Consider the following 27660-nt stretch of genomic DNA (forward strand, 5'->3'; position numbering starts at 1 on the left):
ATAGTCATCACCCTTGTTTCCCCTCATCAAAAATGTTGGCTTGAATTAATGAGAAGGGACATATATTTGAGCTGGGATGGCTCTCTGCTTTTAATGAAGACAACTTCTTGGCACATTAACTTGGAGCCCTCTTTCTACAAAAAAACCCCAGAGAGGATAGAAGTAGGATGACGATGGCGTCCCTTTGAGACTTGGACCACAGAGAGAGGAGAGGGGGCCCGGGGTCCTCTGTCACAATGATCTCATTCTAATACGACTAGCTGCTGAGATGGAGCAAGGGGAGCATAAAACGCCAGGGAGTCGATGGGTTCCTAAATGACACCCTATTCCTTATATAGGGACGAGTAGTGTATTATGTAGGGAATAGGTGCCATTTGGGACGCAACTTCCTCTGCGCTTCCAGTCAGTTTGACTTGATAAAAACCATCCACTCTCTGGCTTCCATTCAGAAAAGCCAGCCAACCACAGTGAGCGGACTATTCCTCCAGGAACACAACAGTGCTCGCTCTCTCTCTCTCTCTTAGTCATCATGGCATCTACTCATGACTGTTTCCTTTCTGCTAATACACACATGCTCTCCCATTGCATTTTAAACAGCAGTTTAAAACTGCACGAACGGACCCTTCTCATATTTAATCTTTAGATAGAATAAAGGGTGGAACACAATGATCAGACAGACTCGGTACTGGTACCCCCTTGTATAAAGCCTCATTACATTTACATTTACATTTAAGTCATTTAGCAGACGCTCTTATCCAGAGCGACTTACATTATTTTTATTTTGTTAAAACTTGTTTTATTTTTTTTACTTTAGTTTATTTAGTAAATATTTACTTAACTCTATTTTTCTTAAAACTGCATAAGTTCTTGGAAGTAAGCATTTACCTGTTGTATTCAAATAAAATTTGATTTGATTTGACTCACACAATAAAATAATTTGTTTACAATATGACAGAGTGTAAGTGACCAGAGAGAGGCGTTAGTTAGTTACTGTGTTCTCTGTCTGTTATGCTGTGGTCTCTGCCTTAACGGATTAAGGTTACGGTTGTTCCTTGTGTGCTGCTTGCTGTGGACGGCCGTGAAATGGTTAAGGTGCTGCGAAGGTGCCTCTGACTGTTTCAAGTCGTTCGCAGTGAGGTGTACCAGGTGCACACGCGGTTACTGGCTTCTCATTGTTTACTGCAAACTCTCTTCCGCTAGCGCTCTGCTGTACACTCCCTCTCTTTACTCCCCCTCTAGAAATCAGATAAGGTACTGAGAGAAAGGAGAGGAGAGAGAGAAAGAGGCTTGTTTTACCTCCCTCACTGTCTATGTTGAGTGTTTTCCGCATGCATACACGTTAACGCACACACTAACACAGAGTAGATAAGTCGTCTAACCACACTACACATCACTGTATTCACACAAGCTCTTCGACTTGGCATTGATATACAGGATGTATGTCAGAGGCCCAGCCACCACAATGCCTACGCACACACTAATACACACATGCACACGCACACACACACCCACATAAGCGCACACACGCACACACACACACATACACACATTAACGCTATAAAACCTGCACATCAATGTCCCAAACGACAGTGATATGTGAACTAGGTCTGACATCCTAAATGTTTCCTAACTCAGACAGCAACAATTGGAGGTGTGACAGAGGTGAGCGGCAGGGACTTCAAACAGGCGTCATTACATCTGAGGCAGGAAGGGTCCCCCTCTGTATCCACAGCACACAGTCTGCGCCCCAAATGGCACCCTATTCCCTAAATAGTGCACTACTTCTGACTAGAGGCTCGAGTGAACAGGGTGCCATTTGGTACACAGACCGTCTGTATCCACTACACACAGTCTTTCCCAGACAACCTCCCTTTAAGCTCAGGCACGAAAGCACAGATCCGCGGCAGAGCTCTGCGGTTCCAGCTGAAATGGTGGAGCGTTTTACGTTAATAACTTTCATGTCCACTATTAAAAATGTTGATGCTATTTTTTGAAGCAAGATATTCATTTTTTTCTTCGCCTCAGCTTGTTTGATATCTACAAAGACCTTGCTCCCGATCCCATAAGCAAAGCCCTATTTTTAGACATGAAATGGTTTCCAGTTGGCTCCAGACGATCATAGAGGGAAAACCACAGAGAAAACCACATTCCATAACATTTGAAAGGAAGGCAGCGAGCAGCTCGGCGGAACTGGGATGCCTCTTGTTTAACTGGTAGAGCGACTGAGGCTCCGGCTCTGAGATGAAATGTCTTTTACATCCCCACAACAGCATTGCCTCAGTAACTACCACCACACCCACCTACTCTCTCTAAAGACGCCCCAATCTAAAGTGTGTGTGTGTGTGTTTGTAGGAATGTGTGCTTCCCCGTCTAGGAAAAAGAGAAAAATAAAAGAGTAGAAATTAACTTTGGCTTCGTCGTTTTTTCTCTCTCTCCTCATCTCTCTATCTCTCTCTATTTCTCCTCATCTCTCTCTCTCTCTCTCTCTCTCTCATCTCTCTCTCTCTCTCTCTCTCCTCATCTCTCTCTCTCTCTCTTCATCTCTCTCTCTCTCTCTCTCTTTCTCATCATCTCGCTCTCTCTCTTTCTCCTCATCTCTCTCTCTCTTTTTCCTCATCTCTCTCTCTCTCTTTCTCCTCATCTCTCTCTCTCTCTTTCTCCTCATCTCTCTCTCTCTCTTTCTCCTCATCTCTCTCTCTCTTTCTCCACATCTCTCTCTCTTTCATCTCTCTCTCTTTCTCCCCATCTGTCTCTCTCTCTTTCTCCACATCTCTCTCTCTTTCATCTCTCTCTCTCTTTCTCCCCATCTGTCTCTCTCTCTTTCTCCTCATCTCTCTCTCTCCTCATCTCTCTCTCTCTCCCCATCTCTCTCTTTCTCCTCATCGCTCTCTCTCTCCTCATCTCTCTCTCTTTCTCCTCATCTCTCTCTCTCTCTTTATCCTCATCTCTCTCTCTCTCCTCATCTCTCTCTCTCCTCTTCTCTCTCTCGCTCCTCTTCTCTCTCTCTCTCCTCATCTCTCTTTCACCTCATCTTTCTCTCTCTTTCTCCTCATCTCTCTCTCTCTCTTTCTCTCTTTCTCCTCATCTCTCTCTCTCTCTCTCTCTCTCTTTCTCCTCATCTCTCTCTCTCTCTCTCTCTCTTTCTCCTCTCTCTCTCTCTCTCTCTCTCTCTCTCTTTCTCCTCATCTCTCTCTCTCTCTTTCTCTCTTTCTCCTCATCTCTCTCTCTCTCTTTCTCTCTTTCTCCTCATCTCTCTCTCTCTCTCTCTCTCTCTTTCTCCTCATCTCTCTCTCTCTCTTTCCTTATCTCTCTCTTTCTCATCTCTCTCTCTCTCTCTTTCTCATCATCTCTCTCTTTCTCCTCATCTCTCTCCTCTCCCTCTCTCTCTCTTTCTCCTCATGTCTCTCTCTCTTTCTCCTCCTCATCTCTCTCTCTCTTTCTCTCTTTCTCCTCTCTCTCTCTCTCTCTCTCTCTCTCTCTCTCTCTCTCTCTCTCTCTCTCTCTCTCACACACACAGCTGCTTTTATATGGCTGTGTGTGTTTGGGAGCCCTCCCTGCCTGCAGTAGGAAGTGCATCATTATATCCGGGCCCCTGTCTCAGAGATGAGTATACACACGAGGAACCGGCTCTGACAAAACATATCAGCTTACTCTTCAGGGACTGTCTGAGACCTACAGGAATGATGCAGCTCAACGCTGCTTCAAACAAACCACAGTCTCACCTTGGAAAACAATCCATGCGGGCATATATACTCATTTCATTGTCTTCTACACACAGTGGAATGAAGTTCACAATGTGCGGACTATTATCCTTTTCCTATCTAAACATTGTTTCAGAAACATTGTGAAGGATCATAAGAGATGTTAGCTGAAAATGTTAGGGGACATTACTATTAATGTTGAACAAAGATTGACTTTCCTTGTCAAGGATATAAAAACATTGGAGAAATGAATCAGCCTGTTTTTAAAAATAAAAATAAATCTTCACCCCCTTTTCGCTAGAGCACAATGGGACAAGGACATCCTGGCTGGCCAAACCCTCCCCTAACCCTGACGACGCTGGGCCAATTGTGCGTTGCCTCATGGATCTCCCAGTCACGGCCGGCTACGACACAGCCCGGGATCGAACCCGGATCTGTAGTGACGCCTCAAGCACTGCAGCGCCTTAGACCGCTGCGCCATGTTCAGCCTTTCTGGGAGTAGAATCTGTCTCTCTTTCTCTCTCTTTGGGATTTTGTTCCCATATGATTTACAGGGATTTTCTTCCGTCTGTCTCCCTTTGACAGTTAGATGCTCTTCCAAACCCTCAAACTTTTAGAATTCAATGAAATACCTTTCAAATAAAGTTATTTTAATGTTGGTAAGTATGGGACTGACAGTCCCCAGCCCTCCAACTGCCCTGCTCTCTACCAGAACACACACGTAGTCAAGCACAACATATGACCTTATGTGGTTACATGCGACAGATACCCTAACATGCCTCTTCTAACAAGCTTCTTCTTGGACGGCTAGGCGGAACCCCTAAAATCCAACATGTTTGCATGTCAACACAGATTTCAATGCCAATCTCCCCTTTCAACACAATACAGTTCAACATGCAACATTCAATGCCATTGCAGTATCTGTGTAGTACGTCTCTGGAAGTGGTCCTACAAGGCACCCTATTACCTATATAGTACTACTTTTGACCAGGACCCATAGGGCTCAAAATAGTGCACTGTATAGGGAATAAGGTGTCATTTGGGATGCAACCAAGGAGTGGTCGCACAAGGACTTGGGCTTAACCTTCCCTTTGCTGGGGTCAAGCCACGGCTCATCACCACCACCACCACCACCATGGCTGCCCAGCCCACCCTCTAACCCCCACCCATCCACCCAGCCCAGCCCCTGAATGAGCGAGTGCCCAGCCCCAGACCCAGTGGAGCCACCCCAGCCGCATGGCAAGGCACACATGGGTGTGATCACAGCGGCTTAATCCTGCCCCATCTGATACCCATCTAACAGCAGCCTTCACCCACGGCCTCACCCACCCACCACCACCGCTCAGCTCTGGTTTACTCCTGCTGCTGTGTGGCTCTGCCGCTCAGCTTTGCCACAACTGGGCCTGTCCCTCGCAGCAGAGGACAAACGTCCTGAAGTGGGCAGCACAACCTGTGACTGAAGGATGTGTTCCTGTGTGGCCTCTTGAAAGGAACCTACAAAGCTTGTAATCATGTTACAGAATTTGTTTATGTAATCTATGCATTTCCTGTCCCCTACCCCTTCAGTTTAATTATAACCATTTGATGATTGGCTGACAGCCGTGGTATATCAGACCATATACCACGGGTACGACAAAACACTTAGTTTTACCGATCCAGTTCCGTTGGTAACCAGTTTATAACAGCAATAAGGCTCCTCAGGGCTTTGTGATATATGGCCAATATACCCCGGCTAAGGGCTGTTTCCTGGCTCTCCTCGGGCCTTATTGCTTAATTAGAATACATACAGACGGACGGCAGGGTAGCCTAATGGTTAGAGCATTGGACAAGTAACCGAAAGGTTGCAAGTTCAAATCCCCGAGCTGACAAGGTACAAAATCTGTCGTTCTGCCCCTGAACAGGCAGTTAACCCACTGTTCCTAGGCCGTCATTGAAAATAAGAATTTGTTCTTAACTGACTTGCCTAGTAAAAAAAATAATAATAAAAAAAGACCCCAAACACATAATAGTCCTAATCTGACATTGAGACGTACATGACACATACCTTTATAACATGCCTAATCCACATTGGATAGGTAGCAGGAACACAGTGTACATGCGTGGCCAACACAGCCCAACACAGTACCACTTTCCTCACTATTACAAGGCATAGGAATCCTGACCTATTCAAAGGGAAACCGGAGCAACAGGAGCAACGGAGCAACAGCCTAGTGGTTAGAGCGTTGGGCCAGTAACCGGAAGGTTGCAAGATGGAATCCCCAAGCTGACAAGGTAAAACTCTGTCATTTTGCCCATGAACAAGGCAGTTAATCCACTGATCCTAGGCCGTCATTGAAATTAAGAATTTGTTATTAACTGACTTGCCTAGTTCAATAAAGGTAAACAAATAAAAAGTCATGTCACTCTGTGATGCTACGGCTAACTCTGAAATGACAGTGATTAAGGTACCGGTGATAAGGGACAGTTCCATGTTGTGGTGAAACATTCCACCCCAACAGGGTGCAAAGAAAGCACATCAAGCTGAAATTTCCACCCTGCTCTAAGCACACATGGTACAGCCCGTCGACAGAAGACACACGTGGTACGATCCGTTGTAGCCGGATAAGACAGAAGACACAGCAAAAATAGGTAGTAAAGTTTCTTACAGAGCCAGATGAGAGAGAGTACATGGAAAATCCTCATGACCAGTCAGTCATCATGTCAACAAGAGAGTGGACAACAAGCACTCAAACAGGCTTGTGAATGGTCACACCCCATCATCCAACACACTTCTATTTCAAAGTGGAAAAACCGATGACTGATTTCCTGGCCCAGATACTGTAGATGAGATGACATCACAATGAATGAGCTAATTCACACAGGAGGCATCCACTCACTCACTCACTCACTCACTCACTCACTCACTCACTCACTCACTCACTCACTCACTCACTCACTCCTGTCCTGCTAGCTAGCACCCAGGAAAACAATGGTAACCTGCCCGAGTGTCACACCTCTAAGGGGTGATCTCCTCCACCAGTCTCTCCAGGGCCCAGCTTTCCAACATCACCCCTCCATCTCTGCCTGGCCCTCTTCCAGTGGTGGGTCACGCTGCTGATTTCCCACCCCAACCTGACACATACCAAATGGCCAGGGAGTTAGACACAACAGGGTGAGAATGAGACATCTGTGGCCCAGGCAGGCCATTAAAGCTGCATCCATCAGCCCAGTGGCACAGAAGACTGTCACTCACTCTCCCCAGGATACAGTGTCCCCAGCCTGGACAGCCCAGCTCCAGAGAGCCCCATCCCAGACATACCCGGCCTCCCCCTCCCTCCCCACCCACCCATAGAGCAGAGGCTCGGCGAGCTCTAAGGTGCCTACATGTTTTGTTCAGCCATCTTCAAACTCTCTTTCCTCTTGCTTTTCCTACACAACAATTATGTTTTTTTCATAAACATCATCCGAAAACATCAAAGCGATACCTCCCTCTGACAACAATAATCTAAAGTCATGGTTATATAACACTTTTTCTCTCCATTTTCTAAACAACTAGTGGCTGTATATGTATATCCTGTAAAATAGGATTCATCTGAGTAGGTGATAATGTATGAAGACCGCATGTGAAATACAGTAACAAGAAATTAAACAAAACCTGTTCCCATATGTCACATGGTCACCCTAGTCATTTAATTTCAATTAGGTAAACAGGAAACAATATCAACATGTGTAAAACTACAGTGTCCTAGTAACACAGGTACCTCAGCCCCAGATTGGAATTTGGAGAACTCAAGGTTTTGATAATTACACATTGAATGGGTAAAAAGCAGGTTACCTCGTGTTCCTGTACTTTGTAATGCTTCAGTAACCCCAAACAGGACTATATTTACACCTATTTGCATAGTGGAGACTTAGAAGGAAGGCGTTCTATTTAAACCCTGTGCTGTGCTCTGCTCTGCTGTGCTCTGCTGTGCTCTGCTGTGCTCTGCTCTGCTGTGCTCTGCTGTGCTGTGCTCTGCTCTGCTGTGCTCTACTATGCTGTGCTGTGCTCTCTGCTGTGCTGTGCTGTGCTCTGCTGTGCTCTGCTGTGCTCTGCTGTGCTGTGTGCTCTGCTCTGCTGTGCTCTACTATGCTGTGCTGTGCTCTGCTGTGCTGTGCTGTGCTGTGCTGCTGTGCATGTTCATGTAGTTTATTCACTGCAGTCTGAGAAGCTGAGCATCTGGGCTGGATGGGGGACGATGCTGCTCTCCCACCTGCTTTATTCAGCCCGGCTCTGCAAACAACCCCAATGGAGCCGCTGTTTGGTTTGCTCCCGTCAGCCAATGAGTTACCTGGGTGCAACCCCCCCCCCCCCCCATCTCCTTACCCCCCTGTAAAGTCCTTGCAGACAAACACAAACAGGGGCCCAGGAAGACACAAGCAGCGCTGAGCGGCTCCTGGTGGAAGATTTAGAAGACTGAACAGTGTTTATTACAGACGTGCTCTGCTCACTGCTGAGCCTCTCTCCTCGGTGAGTGGCACTCTTGTAAAAAACGTTATAAAACCTGCCGTTGAAACTGATATTTTTGAGTCGATGACTATAAAAGACAAACGTCAGCAGCAGAACGCTGGAACATCCCCCCCTTTCAGGAGAGCTCTTTAATGGACTCAAAATTGGTCGGAAAACAAGGAGCGTGTCTTATAAGTGGCGTGTGTGACAGGCAAAATATCAATCAGAAAAACACACACTTCCTCTACCACACCTGTCTTTTACTCTGCTTCTCCTTCTTCTTCTTCGCCCACCAGAAAATAAATAAGTGCATGAATAATTACAGCTATAAACACCTCGGGGGATTCAACAGGTTTTTGATATTTTCTAAATGTTTCCGTCTCTTAAAATAGTCTCCTACACATTTTCACTTGAGGCTTATTTACAGCCATCTACTTCAAAGCTCTGAGGATGAAGGCCCCTTATCATCGTTTGTATTAAAATCTGCAGCCTCTCTGTCATTTCCTGCTGTTCCTTTTTAAAGCGTTTGCTAACTTACCTGAGGCTCAGAGAGAAAGAGAGAGTGTGGTCTCACCCTCTGCGTCCAAAATGGCACCCTATTCCCTATATAGGCTTGGTCAAAAGTAGTGCACTATATAGGGAAACGGTTGCCATTTGGGACAGTCACACCCTCACTGTTAGCCTGCCCTGTCCCAGTACGGGACTGCAATGTATTTTCAACATCACTACACAATGTGTACCAGCATGCTTTAGTTGGTCTCAAAGTCAAAGTTCAGTACATAATGTACATTCTCTGACTGACACGGCTTTCTCGGAGTGTTCCGCTACGGTCAACACATCTATTAGACTATTCCGCCACCGCCAGCCATCATCCTTGATATTTTCAATCATCTCCTTCTTACATGTTAAATGACAACAAGGAGCAGTTTTGGGGCCGTCGCAAGTTTCCAAGTAGCTTGTTCACACACAAAAGCGGGCGCGTAGCATAATCCTGCACCACTGTTTCTTATCGTCATCAGTCAGAGGCACAGAGCCTCAGCCTCTGGGCTTGTATGCAGGGTTTACAGGGCCTACCCAGGGACTAAGGCCTGGTTAAACAAGCCAGTGTCCCTGCTAGTGTTTAATCAAGGACGAGGGGTTCTAGTGTTTACCCAGGGACTAGGGGCTCTAGTGTTTACCCAGGGACTAGGGGCTCTAGTGTTTACCCAGGGACTAGGGGCTCTAGTGTTTACCCAGGGACTAGGGGCTCTAGTGTTTACCAAAGGACCAAGGGCTCTAGTGTTTACCCAGGGACTAGGGGCTCTAGTGTTTACCAAAGGACTAGGGGCTCTAGTGTTTACCCAGGGACTAGGGGCTCTAGTGTTTACCAAAGGACTAGGGGCTCTAGTGTTTACCCAGGGACTAGGGGCTCTAGTGTTTACCCAGGGACTAGGGGCTCTAGTGTTTACCCAGGGACTAGGGGCTCTAGTGTTTACCCAGGGACTAGGGGCTCTAGTGTTTACCCAGGGACTAGGGGCTCTAGTGTTTACCCAGGGACTAGGGGGTTTTTACCAAAGGACTAGGGGCTCTAGTGTTTACCCAGGGACTAGGGGCTCTAGTGTTTACCAAAGGACTAGGGGCTCTAGTGTTTACCCAGGGACTAGGGGCTCTAGTGTTTACCCAGGGACTAGGGGCTCTAGTGTTTACCCAGGGACTAGGGGCTCTAGTGTTTACCCAGGGACTAGGGGCTCTAGTGTTTACCAAAGGACTAGGGGCTCTAGTGTTTACCCAGGGACTAGGGGCTCTAGTGTTTACCAAAGGAGGGGCTCTAGTGTTTAGGGGCTCTAGTGTTTACCCAGGGACTAGGGGCTCTAGTGTTTACCCAGGGACTAGGGGCTCTAGTGTTTACCCAGGGACTAGGGGCTCTAGTGTTTACCCAGGGACTAGGGGTTCTAGTGTTTACCCAATGACTAGGGGCTCTAGTGTTTACCCAGGGACTAGGGGCTCTAGTGTTTACCCAGGGACTAGGGGCTCTAGTGTTTACCCAGGGACGAGGGGCTCTAGTGTTTACCCAGGCTTTGCTTGTAATGAATCTGTTTATCTGGGAAAGGACAAACACTTAAGGCAAAGAAAGCTCGGCACAGAAGCACTGGCGAGACACACACACACACACACACACAAACACACAGAGAGAAAGAGGGAGAGAGAGGGAGAGGGAGAGAGAAAGAGAAGGAGAGAGAGATGGAGAGGGATAGAGCGAGAGGGAGAGAGAAAGAGCGAGCGAGAGGGAGAGAGAGCGAGAGAGAGGGAGAGGGAGAGAGAGAGAGAGAGAGAGAGAGAGAGAGAGAGGGAGAGAGAAAGAGAGAGAGAAAGAGGGGGAGAGAAAGAGAGGGAGGGAGGGATAGGTAGGGATGATAGGGATGGGTAGGGTTGGGTAGGGATGATAGGGATGGGTAGGGATGATAGGGATGGGTAGGATAGGTAGGGATGGGTAGGGATATGTAGGGATGGGTAGGGATAGGTAGGGATGATAGGGATGGGTAGGGATAGGTAGGGATGATAGTGATGGGTAGGGATGTGTAGGGATAGGTAGGGATGGGTGGGGATGGGTAGGGATGGGTAAGGATGGGTAAGGATGGGTAGGGATAGGTATGGATGGGTAGGGGAGTGATAGGTATAGATGGGTAGGGGTAGGTGGGGGTAGGTAGGGATAGGTAGGGATGGGTAGGGATAGGTAGGGATGATAGGGATGGGTAGGGATAGGTAGGGATGGGTAGGGATGATAGGGATGGGTAAGGATGGGTAGGGAATGTAAGAGGATGTACCGAAAATCAGGTAGGGATAGGTAGGGATGATAGGGATGTGTATAGTGGACAAGGTAGGGATGTTTTAAATGGGTAGGGATGGGTAGCGATGATAGGGATGGGTAGGGATGATAGGGATGGGTAGGGATGATAGGGATGGGTAAGGGATGACAGGATGGGTAGGGTTAAACATTACATAGGGAGGTGGGTAGGGATGATAGGGATGTAGGGATGATAGCTCTATGTAGGATAGGTAGGGATGGGATCTTTAGGGATGGGTAGGGATAGGTAGGGATAGGTAGGGATGATAGGGATGGGTAGGGATAGGTAGGGATGGGTAGGGATGGGTAGGGTTAGGTAGGGATGATATGGATGGGTAAGGATGGGTAGGGGTAGGTAGGGGTAGGTAGGGATGGGTAGGGATGATGGGGATGTGTAGGGATAGGTAGGGATGATGGGGATGTGTAGGGATAGGTAGGGATGGGTAGCGATGACAGGGATGGGTGGGGATAGGTAGGGATGATAGGGATGGGTAGGGTTGGGTAGGGATGATAGGGATGGGTAGGGATGATAGGGATGGGTAGGGATAGGTAGGGATGGGTAGGGATGACAGGGATGGGTGGGGATAGGTAGGGATAGGTAGGGATAGGTAGGGATGATAGGGATGGGTAGGGTTGGGTAGGGATGATAGGGATGGGTAGGGTTGGGTAGGGATGATAGGGATAGGTAGGGATAGGTAGGGATAGGTAGGGATAGGTAGGGATAGGTAGGGATGATAGGGATGGGTAGGGTTGGGTAGGGATGATAGGGATGGGTAGGATAGGTAGGGATGGGTAGGGATAGATAGGGATGGGTAGGGATAGGTAGGGATGATAGGGATGGGTAGGGATAGGTAGGGATGGGTAGGGATAGGTAGGGATGGGTAGGAATAGGTAGGGATAGGTAGGGTTGATATGGATGTGTAGGAATGTGTAGGGATGTGTAGGTATGTGCAGGGATGGGTAGGGATATGTAGGGATGGGTAGGATGGCTAGGGATGTGTAGGGATGGGTAAGGATAGGTAGGGATGGGTAGGGATAGGTAGGGATGGGTAGGGATGGGTAGGGATTGGTAGGGATAGGTAGGGATAATAGGGATGTGTAGGGATAGGTATGGATGGGTAGGGATGATAGGGATGATAGGGATGGGTAGGGTATGATGAGGATGGGTAGGGATGTGTAGGGATGGGTAGGAATAAGTAGGGCTGATAGGGATGGGTAGGGTTGATAGGGATGGGTAGGGATGATAGGGATAGGTAGGGATGGGTAGGAATAAGTAGGGCTGATAGGGATAGGTAGGGATGATAGGGATAGGTAGGGATGGGTAGGGATGATAGGGATAGGTAGGGATGGGTAGGGATGATAGGGATGGGTAGGGATGTGTAGGGATGGGTAGGGCTGGGTAGGGATAGGTAGGGATATGTAGGGATGGGTAGGGATAGGTAGGGATGGCTAGGGATGTGTAGGGATGGGTAGGGATAGGTAGGGATGGGTAAGGATGGGCAGGGATGGGTAGGGATGGGTTGGGATGATAGGGATGGGTAGGGATGGGTAGGGATGATAGGGCTGGGTAGGGATGGGTAGGGATGATAGGGATGGGTAGGGATAGGTAGGGATGGGTAGGGATGATAGGGATGGGTAGGGATAGGTAGGGATAGGTAGGCATGATAGGGATGTGTAGGGATGTGTAGGGCTGGGTAGGGATAGGTAGGGATATGTAGGGATGGGTAGGGATACGTAGGGATGGCTAGGGATGTGTAGGGATGTGTAGGGATAGGTAGGGATGATAGGGATGTGTAGGGATAGGTAGAGATAGGTAGGGATGGGTGGGGATGTGTAGGGATGATAGGGATAGCTAGGGATGAGTAGGGATGGGTAGGGATGATAGGGATGGGTAGGGATGGGTAGGGGCGATAGGGATAGGTAGGGGTATGTAGGGGTACGTAGGGATAGGTAGGGATGGGTAGGTATGATAGGGATAGGTAGGGATGATAGGGATAGGTAGGGATGATAGGGATAGGTAGGGATGGGTAGGGAGAATAGGGATAGGTAGGGATGGGTAGGGGTAGGTAGGGATAGGTAGGGGTAGGTAGGGATGGTAGGGGTAGGTAGGGATAGGTAGGAGTAGGTAGGGATAGGTAGGGATAGGTAGGAATAGGTAGGGGTAGGTAGGTATAGGTAGGGTTAGGTAGGTGTAGGTAGGGGTAGGTAGGGATAGGTAGGGATGGGTAGGGTCAGGTAGGGATTGGTAGGGGTAGGTAGGGATAGGTAGGGGTAGGTAGGGATGATAGGGATAGGTAGGGGTAGGTAGGGATAGGTAGGGATAGGTAGGGGTAGGTAGGGATAGGTAGGGATAGGCAGGGTAGGTAGGGATAGGTAGGGGTAGGTAGGGGTAGGTAGGGATGGGTGGGAGTAGGTAGAGAGTGAGAGATGTAGGGATAGGTAGGAGTAGGTGGGGACAGGTAGGGATAGATAGGGATAGGATAGGTAGGGATAGGTGGGGATATGTAGGGATAGGTAGGAGTAGGTAGGGTAGGTAGGGATAGGTAGGAGTAGGTAGGGATAGGTAGGAGTAGGTAGGGATAGGTAGGGACGATAGATAGGGATAGGTAGGGAGGGAGGGATAGGTAGGGGATAGGGATAGGTAGGGATAGGTAGGGATGAGGTAGGGATATGTAGGGATAGGTAGATAGATAAGGATAGGTAGGGAGAGGTAGGGATAGGGATAGGTAGGGATGGGGTAGGTAGGGATAGATAGGGATGGGTAGGGATGGTAGGGATAGGTAGGGGATATGTAGGGGTAGGTAGGGATAGGTAGGGATGGGTAGGGATAGGTAGGGATAGGTAGGGAGGGATGATAGGGATAGGTAGGGATGGGTAGGGATGATAGGGATAGGTAGGGATGGGTAGGGATGATAGGGATAGGCAGGGATGATAGGGATAGGTAGGGATGGGTAGGGATGATAGGGATAGGTAGGGATGATAGGGATAGGTAGGGATGATAGGGATAGGTAGGGATGGGTAGGGATGATAGGGATAGGTAGGGATGGGTAGGGATGATAGGGATAGGTAGGGATGATAGGGATAGGTAGGGATGGGTAGGGGTAGGTAGGGATAGGTAGGGGTAGGTAGGGATGGTAGGGGTTGGTAGGAATAGGTAGGAGTAGGTAGGGATAGGTAGGGATAGGTAGGAATAGGTAGGGGTAGGTAGGTATAGGTAGGGTTAGGTAGCTGTAGGTAGGGGTAGGTAGGGATAGGTAGGGATGGGTAGGGTCAGGTAGGGGTAGGTAGGGATAGGTAGGGGTAGGTAGGGATGATAGGGATAGGTAGGGATAGGTAGGGGTAGGTAGGGATGGGTAGGAGTAGGTAGAGCGAGAGATGTAGGGATAGGTAGGAGTAGGTGGGGACAGGTAGGGATAGGTGAGGATAGGTGGGGATAGGTAGGGATAGGTGGGGATATGTAGGGATAGGTAGGAGTAGGTAGGGTAGGTAGGGATAGGTAGGAGTAGGTAGGGATAGGTAGGAGTAGGTAGGGATAGGTAGGGACGATAGGGGTAGGGAGGGATGGTAGGGATGATAAGGATAGGTAGGGATAGGTAGGGATGATAGGGATATGTAGGGATGGGTAGGGTTGATAAGGATAGGTAGGGATAGGTAGGGATGAGTTGGGATGGGTAGGGATGGGTAGGGGTGATAGGGATAGGTAGGGGTATGTAGGGGTACGTAGGGATAGGTAGGGATGGGTAGGTATGATAGGGATAGGTAGGGATGGGTAGGGCTGAGTAGGGATGGGTAGGGATGATAGGGATAGGTAGGGATGATAGGGATAGGTAGGGATGGGTAGGGAGAATAGGGATAGGTAGGGATGGGTAGGGGTAGATAGGGATAGGTAGGGGTAGGTAGGGAGGGTAGGGGTAGGTAGGAATAGGTAGGAGTAGGTAGGGATAGGTAGGGATTTGTAGGAATAGGTAGGGGTAGGTAGGTATAGGTAGGGTTAGGTAGCTGTAGGTAGGGGTAGGTAGGGATAGGTAGGGATGGGTAGGGTCAGGTAGGGATTGGTAGGGGTAGGTAGGGATAGGTAGGGGTAGGTAGGAGATGATAGGGATAGGTAGGGGTAGGTAGGGATAGGTAGGGATAGGTAGGGGTAGGTAGGGATAGGTAGGGATAGGTAGGGATAGGTAGGGATAGGTAGGGATAGGTAGGAGTAGGTAGGGATATGTAGGAGTAGGTAGGGTTAGGTAGTAGTAGGTAGGGATAGGTGGGGATAGGTAGGGTAGGTAGGGATAGGTAGGGATAGGTAGGGGTAGGTAGGGATAGGTAAGGGTAGGTAGGGATAGGTAGGGATAGGTAGGAGTAGGTGGGGATAGGTAGGGATATGTAGGAGTAGGTAGGGTTAGGTAGTAGTAGGTAGGGATAGGTAAGAGTAGGTAGGGATAGGTAGGAGTAGGTAGGGATAGGTAAGAGTAGGTAGGGATAGGTAGGAGTAGGTAGGAGTAGGTAGGGAGAGGTAAGAGTAGGTAGGGATAGGTAGGGATGGTAGGGGTAGGTAGGGATAGGTGGGGATAGGTAGGGTAGGTAGGGATAGGTAGGGGATAGGTAGGGATAGGTAGGGATGGGTAGGGATAGGTAGGGATGGGTAGGGATAGGTAGGGATGGGTAGAAGTAGGTAGAGAGAGAGAGAGAGGTAGGGATAGGTAGGAGTAGGTGGGGACAGGTCGGGATAGGTGGGGATAGGTAGGGATAGGCGGGGATAGGTAGGGATAGGTGGGGAAATGTAGGGATAGGTAGGGATAGGTAGGAGTAGGTAGGGTAGGTAGGGATAGGTAAGGATAGGTAGGAGTAGGTAGGGATAGGTAGGGATAGGTAGGAGTAGGTGGGGATAGGTAGGGATATGTAGGAGTAGGTAGGGTTAGGTAGTAGTAGGTAGGGATAGGTAGGAGTAGGTGGGTATAGGTAGGAGTAGGTGGGTATAGGTAGGGATAGGTAGGAGTAGGTAGGGATAGGTAGGGATAGGTAAGGATAGGTGGGGATAGGTATGAGTAGGTAGGAGTAGATGGGGATAGGTAGGGATAGATAGGAGTAGGTGGGGATAGGTAGGGATAGGTAGGAGTAGGTAGGGATCGGTAAGAGTAGGTAGGGATAGGTAGGAGTAGGTAGGGATAGGTAAGAGTAGGTAGGGATAGGTAGGAGTAGGTAGGAGTAGGTAGGGATAGGTAAGAGTAGGAAGGGATAGGTAGGAGTAGGTAGGAGTAGGTAGGAGTAGGTAAGAGTAGGTAGGGATAGGTAAGAGTAGGTAGGGATAGGTAGGAGTAGGTAGGAGTAGGAGAGGGGAGATTAGAAAAGAGAAGACAGAATGAGAAGCGAGAGAGAGAAGAGAGTGATAGAGGAGGCAAAAAGGGGAGAGAGAGAGAGAGAAGGCAGAGAGAGAGAGAGAGAGAGAGAGAGAAGGCAGAGAGAGGAGACAGAGAGAACGCAGAGAGAGGAGAGAGAGAGGGCAGAAAGAGGAGAGAGGAGGCAGACAGAGGAACGAGATGGATGGGGAGATGAGAATGAGTGTAATGTGGTGAGGATAGAGCTCGAGAGGAGGCAGAGAGAGGAGCGAGATGGAGAGATCAGGAGGAGTGTATTCTGTTAGCTCTCATTCAGAATCCTCCATCCACAGGGGTTTGACTCTTCCAGGCGAACCTCTTCTACTGATCCCCTCAAATTAAACAATGTCTTGTGGTTATCCAGAGCATTAATAACCCTGCCCAATTCACAGCTACTCACTCAGAAGGAAGCTTTGTTCAGAGAAAAGCTAAGGGAAATCTAGTACAGAATCTGGGATTGTCTCAAATAGCCTTCTTTAGACACCGTCTCTGGAAGGACAACTGATATCTACATTAATGTTAGATCCAGAACATAATTCCCTGGCCCACGAAACAACGCTGTAACAAGCATATTAGGATGCACTCGGTTTAGGAGGAACACGCTTTCCAGCCTCATGCCTTTCGTTTTGAGACACTGTAAAATAATTTCTGTGAACAGAATAGATGTGAGATGTTTGTGAAATTCTTTTGAAGAGTTTAATAACATTAATCTTGAACTCTTTTAAACTCTTTTCTCTGTATATATCAATGATGTTGCTCTTGCTGCGGGCGATTCCCTGATCCACCTCTACGCAGACGACACCATTCTATATACTTTTGGCCCGTCATTGGACACTGTGCAATCTAACCTCCAAACGAGCTTCAATGCCATACAACACTCCTTCCGTGGCCTCCAACTGCTCTTAAACGCTAGTAAAACCAAATGCGTACTTTTCAACCGATCGCTGCCTGCACCCACATGCCCGACTAGCATCACCACACTGGATGGTTCCGACCTTGAATATGTGGACACCTATAAGTACCTAGGTGTCTGGCTAGACTGCAAACTCTCCTTCCAGACCCATATCAAACACCTCCAATCGAAAATCAAATCAAGAGTCGGCTTTCTATTCCGCAACAAAGCCCCCTTCACTCACGCTGCCAAGCTTACCCTAGTAAAACTGACTATCCTACCGATCCTCGACTTCGGCGATGTCATCTACAATATTGCTTCCAACACTCTACTCAGCAAACTGGATGCAGTTTATCACAGTGCCATCCGTTTTGTCACTAAAGCACCTTATACTACCCACCACTGCGACTTGTATGCTCTAGTCGGCTGGCCCTCGCTACATATCCGTCGCCAGACCCACTGGCTCCAGGTCATCTACAAGGACATGCTAGGTAAAGCTCCGCCTTATCTCAGTTCACTGGTCACGATGGCAACACCCATCCGTAGCACGCGCTCCAGCAGGTGTATCTCACTGATCATCCCTAAAGCCAACACCTCATTCGGCCGCCTTTCGTTCCAGTACTCTGCTGCCTGTGACTGGAACGAATTGCAAAAATCGCTGAAGTTGGAGACTTTTATCTCCCTCACCAACTTCAAACATTAGCTATCTGAGCAGCTCACCGATCGCTGCAGCTGTACATAATCTATTGGTAAATAGCCCACCCATTTTCACCTACCTCATCCCCACAGTTTTTATTTATTTACTTTTCTGCTCTTTTGCACACCAATATCTCTACCTGTACATGATCATCTGATCATTTATCACTCCAGTGTTAATCTGCAATATTGTAATTATTCGCCTACCTCCTCATGCCTTTTGCACACATTGTATATAGACTCCCCCTTTTTTTCTACTGTGTTATTGACTTGTTAATTGCTTACTCCATGTGTAACTCTGTGTTGTCTGTTCACACTGCTATGCTTTATCTTGGCCAGGTCGTAGTTGCAAATGAGAACTTGTTTTCAACTAGCCTACCTGGTTAAATAAAGGTGAAATAAAAAAATAAATAAAAATAATTATTGTTATTCAAATATCTGGGGGAAGAATTAGCTAAATAGACGATCTGTTTAGTGAGGCCTTTGAACTCATGAAGGAAATGTACATCTTTTCATAATAAAATTGTTTTAGAATTCTCCTTTCAATAGTCTAATACTAGTCATATGGATAGTATACAAAGTCTTGTTTTTACTAGGACATTTGGCATGCCTAAACAACAGACAAAAAATAATACACATAATCTGCCAATTAAAAAGAACAAAGAAAAATAAAAGCAACAAATGAACCCCTGTAAAGATGATAGACCACCTGAGCTGAGATAGAAGCAAAGAGCCTGCCTGCGGGTGGGGGGGAAGGGAATACAGGCATCACCTTGTTCAATGTAAACATTTCAACTGGAGAACCAAACAGGAGGGGATCCACAGCACTGTTTCCCCTCCCGCCCCACTGCCATGTCCCAAGCTATAATCACCATCTACACCATCCTCCCTTCCTTTCAAGTGGCAGGTCGATAGAGCTGCAGCTACAGTGCTGCTGCCGGGTAATTACAAGGGAAGCAACAAGTGAGCATTGTATGAAGCCGAGGAGACACACTCACACACAGAAGAAAGTGCTCTTTATTCCCAAAACAATCTTTGAGAACCTCTGTGCTTTGCGCTGTGAGGCAATTAAGGATAAGACGTTGGGGATGCATTCATGAGAAGAAAGAGGTGGCAGCACATTCATTTCTGGACATAAAAATGGAACTAGTTAAGAGTAGTTTTCACAGTGTGTGTTTACTACATAATGATAACTGATGTCTATGTAATAACGTCTCAATAAAATGTGTTCTGTTTTTCATATATTATCTGATGCATTTGGAGACAAATGTAGCCATTACTTATAATACAAACAGAAGACTGTTTTTGGTCTATATAAGATTTGTCTCACAAACGTGCATACACACACACACACACGCACGCACGCACGCACACACACACACACACACACACACACACACACACACACACACACACACACACACACACACACACACACACACACACACACACACACGAATTGATGGCAGGAACATATGCTTTTTCAAAACACCACGCTTCATATGAGAGTGCTTACTGTTATTACAGATTTAACATTGAATAATGAGCTTCACCTGATGAAAGATGCTTAGTTCCTTGTTGAAAGTAGCAGTTGCTACATCCATTTTTGGACTTATAAATTAATTATATGTGCCCATTGATTCTTGAAGAATATAACTTATAAATGTCATACCCCATCAGAACCCAAAATGTAAGTTTGGTTTACTCCAATGTTTTTAAACAAAGTAAATGTAAACAAACACTGTAAAGCCTAAAAACATGGTAAGAACTATAATTTTGAGATCATGGATGGTCTGTCCTTGCATCCATACCTCTGTCTTTGAATTTGAGAGTGGTAACTATTCTCCAGTCCTATCCCCCTTGCTTTTTACCTAAACAGTTGTGGGAAGTACACTTTTATATGGTTTCAACTGCTGATTGCAGCTTTAAGTTATACGTTTTACACTACCAACCAATACACAGACAACATACAAAAGTGTAAGCAAAATGAGGGAGTCAACACATTTTTAATTCGATATTTAACTGATTATGGTAGTAGGCCGAATAAGGCATTAGTCATGTAAACACATTACTCTGCAATCTTATTCAGCGTACAGTCATAATTTAATAAGCATACGCAAATTAAAACACCGCAATCTATCATATTATTAGGACATGTAAACACCTTAATCGGAGTAACAGTGATGTATTTGATTTGCACGTGTGATAGCACCAGCCGAGAGCCTCTCTCTTCAGCGCTAGTGAAGTGAGTTCTGAGTTCAGAACAACCGGAAGTATGCATCATAAAAGTAGTTTTTAAATACAAACATTATACAGTATATACCAACTCAGAATAACATGGTCACTGTGGTAGGTTTATTTTGATTTGCAATTTTCTGCATTTATTAAAAGTCCCAATCAGGTAGCCTGATTTCAGATGTGTCCATGTAAACAGGATTATTTAGGGAAATTGTTCTTGCAAAGCATGTAAACGTAATCGAGGTATTATAGTAATCTGTCTATCCACAATAACCATATTATTGCGTGCATATAACCGTTCTCAGTGTCAGTTAGTCCCGGCTTAAAATGTGTTTTGTTTTTGATGTGCTGCTGGTTCCGAACATATTCAAGGTTGTATGGGGGTGCGGATGATCAGACAGTGATACATGGGTTTACACGTACGACTTTAGATGGTCTTTTTTAAACTTTCTAATTTCCTTAGTTTGTTGTCCTTGCATACTTCTGGTATAATAGACACATAGTTTCATTCAGAGACTTGGAATAATGATCCATAATGATTCAACAGAATGAAGAACTCGACATTGTGATGTGGAAGGTAAGGTGATGTGGACTTACAGATGGGGACACGGATCCGTTGGGGATGTATGGGTCAGGCAGCATGAGAAACGGGTACCCCGGATACGCTGTTTTATACATCCCTCCATCTTGATGTTTGGACACTGTGGAGAAAGACAAAGATGTGAGATGAGATGTTTTCTGATATTCATTTAACTTCAAATAAATACTTTTTGGTTAACTATTGTAGTTAAAACGGTTATAATTAGCAGTTTTTTACTATTGAAAAAAGTATATTCGACAAAGAATGATAGAGCTCTTCGACGGATTGTTACAGACTTGTTTACTACTGTAACACATTTGTGAGACAAAGTGACAGCCGTAATCTTGCATCACAAAAACACAGCCAAACCCCAACCCTTTGTTGTTTGTCACGCAATAGAATGGCTAGCCACTGATCTCTCCAGTCTAGAGTGTTGATGGTAACTTCAAATGTGTAATGCATCTTTACAGGCTGTCCAAACAGAGGGTCATTGATCCACATGGCTTGTTTTCAACCTTTCAGCTGAATGCATAAGTGGACAACGTTTTGTAAGTTACTTGACATATTCAAACATTGTTAATGAACTAGAGCATTTCTAACTTTAAATAACTTGTAGCTGCCCAGAGGTTCAGCACAGCAAGCATACGTTTGTGTTTTTGGCCGTTTTTGCCCCATTGGGACAATATATAAACCTAATGTTAAATTACAAAATGCTTTAATTTAGATTTTCTTTAGGACTTTCAGACTGAAGCTACTTGAAACCGTATTACCATGTTATAACCTATGTAGCCCAGGGAAAGCAACACCTTCTTTTTACAGTCAGTCTATGACGCAACAGCACAGTATTGTCAGAAATCACAGACAACTTGTTTTACTGAGGTACAGTTAGCCTAATTCAGCTACTGTCTAGTTCTTACCGCTGTCGAGATGCTCCCGGTGTTTCTCTTGATAACCTCTATGTTCGTTTTGCTGACTTCGTCTGACCGCCTGAGTGTCCAAAGCAACATTAAACATAGATTAGTAACCTGAGAATTACTTTGAAGAGACAAAAGTTTCATACCAAGACCCCTTTCAACCTTACCAACAGCGCATAACATAACTTTCTCTCTCTGTCCTCTACCTACCGCTGCGTTCGAACTTTGATTTGTCTCCGATTCATTCACCAGAGACGACTTGAGGTCAGCTAAGTCCCTTTCTGTGAAAGCGTTTTCTTGAATTTTCTCATCTTGTTCGCCTTCATCCTTGAAGGATATCATTTCATCGTTTGCTCCTTGATCATCTCCTCCGCCACTACTGAGCTGAGGCATGTTGCTTTGAAAATTACCCTAATCAGCGGAGTGCTCCTTTGAAAAAAATAAATGAAACTTCCTATTAACCCAAACCTCCCTAAATTGTTGCGCTCAGATACGGCCAAAGTATAAAACAAAACAAAAGTTGCTCTGCTGTGGAGCGGCCCTACAAGTTGAAAGTAATGTTGCTCGGCAGCAACAAATAGTGCATTTGAGCTCGAAACAAGGCGAGGACTCCCAACATCAAAGATCGCCGACCAGTGATTGACAGATTCGATGACTTGTTGGGGGTTGTTTCAGCAGAGGGTTCCGCTCTTAAAGAGACATCACCTCAGAGCCTGTTGGCCATGTTCATGTCTTTTAACACTTCATCATGGATAAAGTTGCTTGTTTTTAGCAAAGACTGAACCGAAGTCCTGGATATAAGACACGTGAGCAAACGGTCTTTCAAATTCTTCTGCATTGATAGATATTTCCCACAACGCAGTCTAGTTATGTAACATTGTTATAACATTGTTATACATTTGAGTGGTGCAGTGGTCTAAGGCCTATCAGTGCTTGAGGCGTCACTACAGACACCCTGGTTCGATTCCAGGCTGAATCACAACTGGCCGTGATTGGGAGTCCCATAGGGCAGCGCACAAATTGGCCCAGCATCGTCCGGGTTTTGCCGGTGTAAGCCGTCATTGTAAATAATCATTTGTTCTTAACTGACTTGACTAGTTAAATAAAGGTAAAATATATATATATATATATACATTGTTGAACACACACACACTTCTACCAGACTCTTATTATGATTGCTAAATACTGCACAATTTAAAACACTTGCCCTCCAATTCCCCCTTCCTCAAAACAGGTGTAAATATTGTACTATAAATTGTGCCTTTCTGTGTTGTACTTATGCTATTTTCTTTATGTTCATATTCTTAGATTTGATTATTTCTTATTGTTGTTACTTTGTTGAGAAGGAACCTGCAAGTCAGCATTTCATTGGATGCACATGTTGTGTATACCATACATAGGGCTTATAAAGAGAGAGAGATCAGGGATGCTGAGGGTAAAACATAGTTCCTTCATATACACTACATATTTAGAAACAAAACCATAAAACCATGTTCGCCCAACATTTGTGAAGTTGTAGAAATATTGATGTGAGATTTGTATTGACATTGTGAGAACATCAGAGACATGTAGGGCATCCCCTGTAAACCATCAGAAAATGAGTCAAGCTCATCAATAAAAGAGGCATAAAATGTTGCAGCTAGTCTCTAGAGCACATGGATTCAGCTGTAATCTCAAAAAACAGCAACTTGCTGGAATGAAACTATTTGATCGATGCAAAACAAATTTGGAGGGGAAAACAGAATGTAGTTCAAAGATGTAGACTTGGTGTCTGGGTGCCTTGTCAAACAAGTAGGGGAGGCCGGGGTTGGTTGTCACTTTTTACCCATGTGTATTTCTCAGCACCAGTACATCTTACAAGACTCTTTTCAACAGTAATAGAAAGACCAAGGTATTGGGTTGAAATAGGAACCCTTTTTTATCATCATATCTTATTCTGACATGGGGTTATAAGCCATCAAACACACACTGTCAACTTGCGACAACCAGCCCCATCACAGGTTGGTTGTCACACAGTATGGGGTTGATTGACACAATGTTTGCTAGTAGCTTATTCCCTTTGTAACAGGAAATGAAGCAATTTAGCAAACATTCTTAGAAATAGCCTTTCTTAGATCAAACTATACTCCTAACAAAATTCAGCATTTTATGCCTTGAGAACAACTTATGACATTTTCAGTAAATTTGTGTGTGTATGTGTACTAGTGTGGGTGTGTGACAGAAAAGAATTGTGTGAGATGCAAGACGTTTCACATACATGTATTTAGAATACCTGCATTCTAAATTCTACAGTTCTATATATGGTTTATACATCGGCCAAGGCATCTATATCATATTCCAATGTCCTGGCGACGTCTTTCCAATGTGCATAATGTCTCCACACTACATACTCTCAATACATTTTGATATGTTGGCCAAAGGTGTTTACTGGGAAGAGAGGTCTCTATAGCAACAGCAGAAAAGAGCTTGGTATTTATTGAATACTGGCAGTGGAAATGTCCCTGAACAATATGGTTATAATGGAGTTGATAGTGACAACTAACCCCACATTCCATGTGACAACCATCCCCAACCACCCCCCAAATGCTAATTAAGATGCTAGTTACCACATGGCTTGACCAAGCAACTCAGAAATAGGTTTGGAATGTAGCTCTCCCTTTCCTCTTTTCTACAACATTTTTCATGTATACTGCCATAATTCAAACGTTCATAAAGAAAATACCAATACATCTTATTTTTACTTTCACCTATGAAAAGCACATAAATCCCCTCACCTCAATGTAGTGGTGGAGTGATTAGCCGAAACCTAGTTTCTCTTGAGCAGTGTTGTAAAGTACTTAAGTGAAAATATTTTAAAGTACTACATAAGTCGTTTTTTGGGGTATCTGTACTTTACTATTTATATTTTGGACTACTTTTACTTCACTACATTCCTAAAGAAAAGAATGTACTTTTTACTCCATACATTTTCCCTGACACCCAAAAGTACATTTTCAATGCTTAGCAGGACCGGAAAATGGTCCAATTCACGCACTTATCAAGAGGACATCCCTGATCATCCCTACTGCCTCTGATCTGGAGGACTCACTAAACACAAATGCTTCATTTGTAAATTATGTCTGCGTGTTGAAGTGTGCCCTTGACTATCCGTAAATTTAAAAAACAAGAAAATTGTGCTGTCCGATTTCCTTATTATAAAATTACATTATCAAATCCTTATTTGAAATTATTTATACTTTTACTTTTGATACTTAAGTATATTTTTGCAATTCAATTTACTTTTGATATTTAAGTCTATTTAAAACCAAATATTTTTAGACTTTTACTAAAGTAGTATTATACTGGGTGACTTTCACTTTTCTTGAGTCATTTTCTATTAAGGTATCTTTACTTTTACTCAAGTATGACAATTTGGTTCTTTTTACACCACTGCTCTTGAGTGATAAATCAGATTCAGCCTTAACTGTGTGATGTAGTAAGGAGTTGTAGTTTCCAACAGGCCAATTTTCTATAAAGTTTAGCGCATAAAGCTGGGTAATTAACTACAATGTCCATAATCCAATGCGCAGCTAGTTGTGGTCTTTGTGTCTTTTATGCTTACGACAGATGAGTTTAAAGTTTTAATGTCACATGCACAAGTACAGTGAATTGCCTTTCTTGTAAACTCAAAACCCAACAATGCAATAATAAAAACAATGTAATACTAGAAAAAACACAAGAATAGGAAATATGAGACACAATAGAGTATGGAAGTAAGTAAGTAAGTAAGTAAGCAAGCAAGCAAGCAAGCAAGCATACTATATACAGGAAATATTTAAGGAGTAAGGGGACTAGGCAACAGGATATAAGACAGAGTAGCAGCTTGCATGTGAGTGGGTGTGCGGGTGCTTAGAGTCAGTATAACTGTATGTGCAAATTATGTGTGAGTGAGCAAATGATGGAGTGAGAGGCAGAAGAATGCGTGATTGTGGAAATAGAAGGCAGCTGTTGCTTCGCTAGGTATCCCTACCTGAAAATACATGATCTAAGTGATTGATAGTTAGTATTCAGCAGTCATAAAATTATGCCTTATTTACTTTGAAGATCTACAAAATAGTAATTTTGTAAGACCGCATATGCAGCAGCTATATAGAGAGGAGATGATGAATTGGAATTAAATAATAAAGTCATCAAATAAAACAAATGTAATATACACAACAATTGAAATATTTTGGTAAAGTTATGTGAAGAAATTATGGTAAATAAGAGATACACAGTAAATGGGCAGCCACTACCATCATGGGACTTTTATTCATTGTTTTATTCTGTGTTACATCATCCAACCCAAATAATTGAAACCGAAATGGAAAACCGTGATTATTTTTTAAATAATTGACCTGAAATCGAACCAACCTCAAAAAGTACTAATCGCTCAGCACTACCTCCATGTTTTGTCATGTTGACATGAATTGACCAGATGGATGAGTTCTTTTAAAGAATTCACACATTTTAATTTTACAATTACTACACAGCACCCTCTAGATTGGGAGTAATAAGCACTGTGACAACCAACCCGTGAGACAACCAAAACAGGTCTCCCCTGACTATTTAAAAAAAATGATTTTTCACTTCATGCATTTTTTATGCTGATACAGTAGCATGGTCTTCTGAGTTTTAATTGAGAAATATTTATACGCGCCCATGCTGTGACTTAATATTTGACTTAATCTGTTGCCTTGAAAGAAAATGATGAACCACAGCTGGGAAATAGAATTAAATACAAACAGAAAATGTGCCTAGTATTTGCATAAAGCTGCATATTTATACAATATTGGCCATGCATATTAATAAAAAGATTAAAATGAGCAGTTTAATGTATGCAAATCTAAATTATAAATGAGTTGTTTAAACTCCTTGTTTATTCGCATTGATTAAATATAGACAGCTGTTTTTCATAGAACCAGTTTCTCTATGTGGCTGACATCACAAGTTCTCGCATCTTTGGGTCTTCTTGTGTGTTTCTCTTTCTGTGCTTACATTGGTTTCACATATCCTTGAGGTGGTGTCTGTGCTTGTTCCTTCGTTGGACTTGACTCTGTGTGACTTTTGGATTTGATTAATATGATCGATCTTTGTTGAACTCAAATCCTTCTTATCAGTCTGTGCGTTTGCATGACTCACTCACACACCAGCCTCTGTATCCTCCTCTCTTATCTCCTCTATGGTAATTGCAGCCATGACGTCAGTAAATTATACTCTCTGCTCTCTCTGCCTTAGGGGCAGGAAACACCAAAAAAGGAAAGAAAAAAAAACACTGCCTGCCAACAGTAGCACTTCATGTCGAGAGAAAAATATACCATTGGTAATATTGCTTCAGGCAGCAGTTTACGGTAACCCAATGCAAATATTAATGGCACATAAGTAGTTACTATAATGCCAACGGGTTGAACTCAGATCAAGTTTGTAAGAACTATGTCTGGGGGTGATGTTGTACACATGATGTGGAATCTTGCAACATTTATCGAGTTCCACCGAAGTTAAACCTGTTTGGTATACATGTTGGTGCATTGGCGTCTCAGATATGCATTTTCCTTCTCAGATATCACTAAGCCTGAACAATTGGAATCATGGAATGATTTCAAGTGAGAACTTTGGTTTTTAGTAATTCTTTTTCCGTTTCTTAATCATTTGCAAGGGAAACCACTCTCTTTTGTACAGATTACAGCACAAATGATAAATTGCAGTTCCTATAAAACAAATTATATACTCTGCTTTCTAAATAAACTTCAGGCACATTAAAGCAGCAAAGTAATTAAATCATATCCTTTCATTGAGGCTACGCCACATCGAAGGGAACAGCTCTTAACTGGAACCACTTGTGTGCGTTTTATTGGTAGTTTCCCTCCAACCAAAAACATGTTCTCTCAAGCAGCGTCCAATGTGCAATACTGAACCTTAGCAAATCTTTTCGACAGTCTAATTTTATATATCTTTTCCTCCAT

The 27660-nt window shown here is 44.6% G+C and overlaps 1 pseudogene; it reads right to left on the reverse strand.

Annotated features, from left to right (window-relative positions):
- Positions 1-22310, reverse strand: part of LOC135550947 (lymphoid enhancer-binding factor 1-like) — a 70267-nt pseudogene extending 47957 nt beyond the window's left edge.
- Between the last annotated feature and the right edge of the window lie 5350 nt (positions 22311-27660).

The sequence above is a fragment of the Oncorhynchus masou genome, chromosome 12 (assembly GCF_036934945.1).
Source record: "Oncorhynchus masou masou isolate Uvic2021 chromosome 12, UVic_Omas_1.1, whole genome shotgun sequence".
Lineage (NCBI taxonomy): Eukaryota > Metazoa > Chordata > Actinopteri > Salmoniformes > Salmonidae > Oncorhynchus > Oncorhynchus masou.